Source organism: Bombina bombina, chromosome 7 (assembly GCF_027579735.1).
Source record: "Bombina bombina isolate aBomBom1 chromosome 7, aBomBom1.pri, whole genome shotgun sequence".
NCBI classification, from domain to species: Eukaryota; Metazoa; Chordata; class Amphibia; order Anura; family Bombinatoridae; genus Bombina; species Bombina bombina.
Window position 1 is genome coordinate 589,288,758 of NC_069505.1, and position 8,135 is coordinate 589,296,892.

General features: G+C 36.0%; 1 pseudogene; it reads left to right on the forward strand.

The window, feature by feature from the left end:
- Positions 1 to 5,441: 5,441 nt before the first annotated feature.
- On the forward strand, positions 5,442 to 6,382 carry LOC128636618 (olfactory receptor 6C1-like; annotated as a pseudogene).
- The last annotated feature ends 1,753 nt before the right edge of the window (positions 6,383 to 8,135 follow it).

An 8,135-nucleotide genomic window follows, 5' to 3' on the forward strand; every position in this document is an offset into this window, starting at 1 on the left:
GTATGCAGCTATAACCATATAGTGTCTCACTTATGTTCGTTAGCCAGTTTTTCAGGATTCATGTCTGCTTGTGTACTTCATGAATGCACTCCTAAATATATGTAAGCCAGATCTCTCATCTTGCTATATTAATGTCTTGTAATATAGATTCTCAATATACAGGTAGCCCTCAGTTTTACGCCGGGGCTTAGGTTCCAGAAGGAATGGTTGTAAATCAAAACCGTCGTTGTAAATTGAAACCCCTAGTTTATAATGTAAGTCAATGGGAAGTAAGGGAGATAGGTTCCAGGCCCCTCTCCAAAATTGTCATAAGTAATACCTAATACATTATTCTTTAAACGCTTTGAAATGAAGACTTTAAATGCTAAACAGCATTATAAACCTAATAAAATAATTACCACAACACAGAATATATAATTTAAACTAAGTTAAATGAACAAAAACATCTGCTAAACAACATTATAAACCTAATAAAATAATCACAGTACACAGACTTCACTTGCATTTTTCTGCCAACCAGTTCTTTCTATGCATTCTGGACTGATTTATAGACAGGACAGATCTTGTTTCCTTTGATAATCTGCTCGATAGCTCAGGTTTTGGTTAAACTGATTAATTTCAGCTTGCTTGGCTTTGCTGCCAAACACAAGCGCGGACAGCTCCACCAACTGGCTATCTTTAATAAATGCACTGCTTCTCAATGCTTTTTCAATAGCAGTCAACATGACTGGGAAAAAAGGTTGTTATTCTGAAACGGTGTAAATTGAACCGTTGTAAAACGAGGGCCACCTGTATTGTCTTTCTCTTCAAATAACAAGTAAGTGTCTTGCAATTTGTATATTCTCCTTCAAATAATTACCGTGCATGTTATCCTATGATCTATCTTTAACTGTATAGCAATGGAAGGTTATTGGTCCTGGTTTAATTAGCACAGTTTTGTTTTTCATCATCTTTGTAATATGGGGACATTTCAAGGTATTTTAAGCACATTGGAGCCGATTTATCAAGCTCTGTACGGAGCTTGATGCCCCTGTTTCCGCGCAAGCCTTCAGGCTCGCCGGAAACAGATGTTATGAAGCAGTGATCTAAAGATCGCTACTCCATAACCTTTATGCCTGCTCTGAGGCCGCGGACAGAAATCAACTTGATCCTATACATTGGGTTGATTGACACCCCCTGCTAGCTGCCACCGCTACTTCAATTTCCCTAATTGTATTTAAACATCATATAAAACGAATAATTGAACCATTAACACAGAAATAAGCAGTGAAAAAATGTATTGTTAAGGAGCATCTAAAATTGTAATGAATCGTATTTTTTCAAAAACATCAACTTTGTATGCAAATTACACAGAAATAAATTGTACTAACTATGCACAGCGTAAAGCGTAATTTAAGTACACTGGATTCTTACTTATAAGTACAAAACACAAAGTGTAATTGTTGTTATCCTAGTTCTAGTGTAATTGTGTCTCACAGCATGAGAACAAGGTTCTCCTATGGAAGCCGTTCTTGTGAGTGCAATGCTTCCGTGCAATGCGAATGCAAGGTCATCTTTAATACCAGCGCATTTTCATGCCCTGATATTAAAAAAAGTGGAGCATCTCACAGTGGCATAAAAAGACACTAAACACAATTTTTTTCTTTCATGATTCCAATAGAGCAGCAATTTTAAGAAACTTTCTAATTTACTCCTATTATCAATTTTTCTTCGTTCTCTTGGTATCTTTATTTGAAAAAGTAGGAATAAAGCTTTGGAGGCGGTCCATTTTAGGTTGCGCTTGCTGATTGGTGTCTGAATGTAGCCACCAATCAGCAAGCCCTATCCAGCACACTGAACCAAAAATAGGCCGGTTACAAAGCTTTGATTCCTGCTTTTTCAAATAAAGATACCAAGAGAATGAAGAAAAAATGATAATAGGAATAAATTAGAAAGTTGCTTAAAATTGTTGCTCTATCCGAATCATGAAAGAACTAATTTGTGTTTACTATCCCTTTAAGTATTCCATATTAAAGTGACCCTCAACACTAAATACATTTTATAAGAATAGTATTGAGCACATTCTAATGATGACCTATTTGCGCATGTGCAGCAACTCTCCTTCAGATACCTGTAGTGTAACTTAGGTTCCAAAATGGCAGCACCCATGATTAGAGGGCGATGCATGAAATGTGTTTAGTGTTTCTTGTCCCCTTTAAAGTGACATTATACACTTTGAGATTGTATTATATTTCATTAATTGCAGTAAAAATAGTTTGCAATATACGTTCTCTGTTTATTGTGTCCCTGTAATTTATCTAGGAAAATTATGTGTTTTCCAATTTCCCTGAGTTTCTTTAAAGTAATAGGCACCACCATGTTGAAAACTAGGTTTCACTTATCTAATCTGTTCTGTTCAGGAATATTAGGTAAATTAGATAAAGTGTGTAAACAATGGCTGTATGGAATATTGGAATGTTAAAGAGATTTTAAACTTTGTTAAATAGTTATTTTAAAATTATTATATAGTCAGTCATTGCTTGCACACTCTATCTGGCCTAAATTATCTTTAGCAAAATAAAATGGATAAGGGAAATTTAGGTTTCAACATGGCAGTGCCCGTTACTTTCTAGAAACTAAGGCCTAGATTTAGAGTTTGGCGGTAGCCGTGTGAAAACCAGCGTTAGAGGCTCCTAACGCTGGTTTTAGGCTACCGCCGGTATTTGGAGTCACTCAAAATAGGGTCTAACGCTCACTTTTCAGCCGCGACTTTTCCATACCGCAGATCCCTTACGTCAATTGCGTATCCTATTTTTCAATGGGATCTTCCTAACTCCGGTATTTAGAGTCGTTTCTGAAGTGAGCGTTAGAGCTCTAACGACAAAACTCCAGCCGCAGAAAAAAAGCAGGAGTTAAGAGCTTTCTGGGCTAACGCCGGTTCATAAAGCTCTTAACTACTGTACCCTAAAGTACACTAACACCCATAAACTACCTATGTACCCCTAAACTGAGGTCCCCCCACATCGCCGCAACTCGATTAAATTTTTTTAACCCCTAATCTGCCGACCGCCACCTACGTTATACTTATGTACCCCTAATCTGCTGCCCCTAACACCGCCGACCCCTGTATTATATTTATTAACCCCTAACCTGCCCCCCACAACGTCGCCGCCAGCTACTTACAATAATTAACCCCTAATCTGCCGACCGCAAACCGCCGCAACTTACATTATCCCTATGTACCCCTAATCTGCTGCCCCTAACACCGCCGCCACTGTAATAAATTTATTAACCCCTAACCTGCCCCCCTCAACGTCGCCGCCAGCTACTTACAATAATTAACCCCTAATCTGCCGACCGCAAAGCGCCGCCACCTACGTTATCCTTATGTACCCCTAATCTGCTGCCCCTAACACCGCCGACCCCTATATTATATTTATTAACCCCTAATCTGCCCCCCTCAACGTCGCCGACACCTGCCTACACTTATTAACCCCTAATCTGCCGAGCGGACCTGAGCGCTACTATAATAAAGTTATTAACCCCTAATCCGCCTCACTAACCCTATCATAAATAGTATTAACCCCTAATCTGCCCTCCCTAACATCGCCGACACCTAACTTCAATTATTAACCCCTAATCTGCCGACCGGAGCTCACCGCTACTATAATAAATGGATTAACCCCTAAAGCTAAGTCTAACCCTAACACTAACACCCCCCTAACTTAAATATAATTTACATCTAACGAAATTAATTAACTCTTATTAAATAAATTATTCCTATTTAAAGCTAAATACTTACCTGTAAAATAAATCCTAATATAGCTACAATATAAATTATAATTACATTGTAGCTATTTTAGGATTAATATTTATTTTACAGGCAACTTTGTAATTATTTTAACCAGGTACAATAGCTATTAAATAGTTAAGAACTATTTAATAGTTACCTAGTTAAAATAATAACAAAATTACCTGTAAAATAAATCCTAACCTAAGTTATAATTAAACCTAACACTTCCCTATCAATAAATTAATTAAATAAAATACCTACAATTACCTACAATAAAACCTAACACTACACTATCAATAAATAAATTAAATACAATTCCTACAAATAAATACAATGAAATAAACTAACTAAAGTACAAAAAATAAAAAAGAACTAAGTTACAAAAAATAAAAAAATATTTACAAACATAAGAAAGATATTACAACAATTTTAAACTAATTACACCTACTCTAAGCCCCCTAATAAAATAACAAAGACCCCCAAAATAAAAAAATGCCCTACCCTATTCTAAATTAATAGAGTTAAAAGCTCTTTTACCTTACCAGCCCTGAACAGGGCCCTTTGCGGGGCATGCCCCAAGAAAATCAGCTCTTTTGCCTGTAAAAAAAAACATACAATACCCCCCCCCAACATTACAACCCACCACCCACATACCCCTAATCTAACCCAAACCCCCTTAAATAAACCTAACACTAAGCCCCTGAAGATCTTCCTACCTTGTCTTCACCTCAACAGGTATCACCGATCCGTCCTGGCATCCGGTGCTGAAGAGGTCCAGAAGAGGCTCCAAAGTCTTCCTCCTATCCGGCAAGAAGAGGACATCCGGACCGGCAAACATCTTATTTATGTATATAATTATATAAATCATTGGTAAGACCTCACCTTGTTAAGGGGTTAGAATTTCATCAGCACAATGTTGCCAAAGTATGGCATTTTGATAAAATATATTGATCATGATATTATCTAATCCAATTTAACTCATAGTATAATTAGAGACTGGAGATGTATTCAAAAAGCATAAAAAAAAGCAATGTACTCACACTTGTGACGGCATGTATTACAGGAATGGGTTGAAGGAGTTATGTTTGGTTAATAAGCTCTTTTGTTTATAATGATGTACAGGAGGTCTTACCATTCATTTGTCCACCATCCCCTGTCCACCATCCCCTGTCCAATCCTGCCACACTATTACTAATGAATCAGTTATGGACAGCCGGTCATACACTAAATTCTAGATTTTAGTCATACAGGAGTTGTATGTTTGGTTACATTGAAAAATAGGTTATTTTAATCAATCCTATAATGTAAGATCTTTGTTAATATTAATTAAATTTTGCACGTGTCTAGCTAGCAGTGTGCTCCCTAAGGATTTTCGCCAAGTGCATTTTTCATTGTTATAACAGTATAATTATGCTGGTGAAATTATTGAAAAAAAGAAAATGTTTTGAAAGCTAATTCTTAAAAATGAGCCACTAATGTGGCTAAAATATATTTACTTTCAATTGTTTTTTTTACCTTTTAGGATTATTAATAAGAGTTAACTTATTACAAGTTAAATGTTAAGTTATGTATTTTAGCTAATCAAAATACCAATGTTTATCGTAAACCCCAAAAGCATATTTATTGCAAATCACTTATTCACTTGTTGTCAATAGGTTTAACTATATGTATGGAAGTGATGAATCAGACAATGGTGACTTATTTCATTATTAAAGGGATTTCAGATGTTCCTCACCTCCAGACTCCAATCTTTGTTGTGGTTCTGTTCATCTATCTCCTGACAATCACCAGTAACATGACTATTCTTCAGCTGGTCTGTCAGGATCCTCACCTGCACACTCCCATGTATTTCTTTCTGGGCAACTTGTCTATTCTGGATATGTCCTCCACAACTGTCACCTTACATAAGGTTCTTGTCATCTTCATATCTGGACACAATACAGTTTCATACCTTTTGTATTGCACAATTTTATGTATTTGCATCATTAACTATTAATGAGTTGTTACTACTCACTGCTATGAGTTATGACCGCTATGTGGCCATCTGTAATCCGCTGAGTTATCACATGATCATGAACTATACAGTCTGTGTCCTGCTAGCCCTCTCTTGTTGGGTGCTCAGTTTCCTAGAAAACGTGCCATATCTTGTGTTACTGGCACAATACACTTGTTACAGTGCCAATATCATAAATCACTTCTTCTGTGACGCTATACCACTTCTGAAAATTATCTGCAGTGACACAACTCCATTTTATATGTTAGTTTTCACTGAAGGTGTGTTTATCATGGCTTTAACCCCCCTTCATGCTCACCTTTATCTCTTATGTATTTATCATCACTGCCATCCTGAGGATACGGTCTAGTTCTGGAAGACGTAAAGCCTTCTACACATGTTCTTCACACCTCACAGTCGTTATTCTTCTCTATGTGTCTCTCACGTTCCAATATATAAGGCCCTCTGCAAAGGACAGTTTGGATGACAATAAGATGATGTCTCTGTTCAACACTGCTATGGTCCCCTTACTAAACCCTTTGATATACAGCTTAAAAAATAAAGATGTGAAGTCAGCACTGAGACGTAAATTGAGAACTTCTAAAGCTTTATTATAAGTAGACACCACCAGACCAAAATACTGAACATATTTTATGTAAGTATCTTCCTTTTTGCTTCATGCTTCTTCATCCCTATACATATTTATAACGATACCAAACACATATCTGTTTTATGATAGCTACAAATACAGGTTTATAAGAAGATTTGCATACAAGGGCAGCTTATAAGTTTATGTATTTAAAGGGATTAATAAATCCCTAAATAAAATACCATTTATTTATTTTAGGTATATAATTTATTTTTTATTTTTTTAGTTAATAGGTAAAATACTTACCTATAGTGCGCTAGGAAGCCGTGCTAATCCCAACACTTCTTGATAGCACAGGGCGGAGCTAATAGGAGACTTAGCGGCACCCCCTCAGTGGGCTATAGGTTAGTATAAGTCTGCAGGTTATACTTTTTCACCTCTAGTAAAGGAACCTTTACATTCGTTTTAACAATATAAATCCAAACATTTGTATTTACTAACAATCAGGTAGATTATGAGTTGTGCGTTCGTGTTTTAACACTAAAAAAAATTAGCCATTTCAGCGTTAAAACAGCAACGCAGCCATTACGAGTCTTGTCGGTATAGCTGTACCGCAAGCCTTTTAGCCTGTAACGCAACGTCAGTCCTGCACTCGTAAAAATTATGTTTTTTCATGGGACTTCCATGGCGCTGCCATTACGAGTTTTGCTGTGAGGCTAAAAAGCTTGCGTTACACCCTATAACGACAAGTTCCGTACCGCCATCTGAGAGCAGTAGTTATGAGTTTTACGCAACAAAACTGTTACATAAAACTCATAACTTAAGTTTTACAAAGTACACTAAACACCCATAAACTACTTATTAACCCCTAAACCGAGGCCCTCCATCATCGCAAATACTATTTTAAAGTTATTAACCATAATCTGCCACTCCCGACATCGCCGCCACTATAATAAACCTATTAACCCCTAAACCGCAAGCCCCCCACAACGAAATATACTAAATTAAACTATTAACCCCTAAACCACAAGCCCCACAACGAAATATACTAAATTAAACAATTAACCCCTAAACCGAAAGCCCCCTACAATGAAATATACTAAATTAAACTATTAACCCCTAAACCGAAAGCCCCCAGATTGCAATTAACTAATTTAAACTAGTAACCCCTAAACCTAACACCCCCCTAACTTTATATTAAAATTACAATTTCCCTATCTTAAACTAAATTAAAACTTATCTATTAAATTAAAAAAAACTAAATTTAAACTAACAATTAAATTAATATAACTATTAAACTAAAATTAAACTAACTACCAATTAAAGAAAACTAAAATACACATTAAAAAAAACACTACTATAAAAATTACAAAGTATCTAATTACAAAAAATTAAAAATACTAAATTTCAAAAAATAACAAATGAAATTATCAAAAATAAAAAAGAATTACACCTACTCTAATAACCCTTTAAAAAAAAAAGCCCACCCAAAATAAAAAAACCCTAGCCTACAATAAACTACAAATAGCCCTTAAAAATGCCTTTTGTAGGGCATTGCCCTAAGTTAAACAGCTCTTTTACCTGTAAAAAAATGCAAAGTCCGCCCAACATTAAAACCCACCACCCAACCAACCCCCCAAAATAATAAACTTAACTCTAACAAAATCCTAAGCTACCCATTGCCCTGAAAAGGGCATTTGTATGGACATTGCCCTTAAAAGGGCATTCAGCTCTTTTGCTTGTTCTGAAAAGGGTATTCAGCTCTTTTAAGAAAAGCCCAA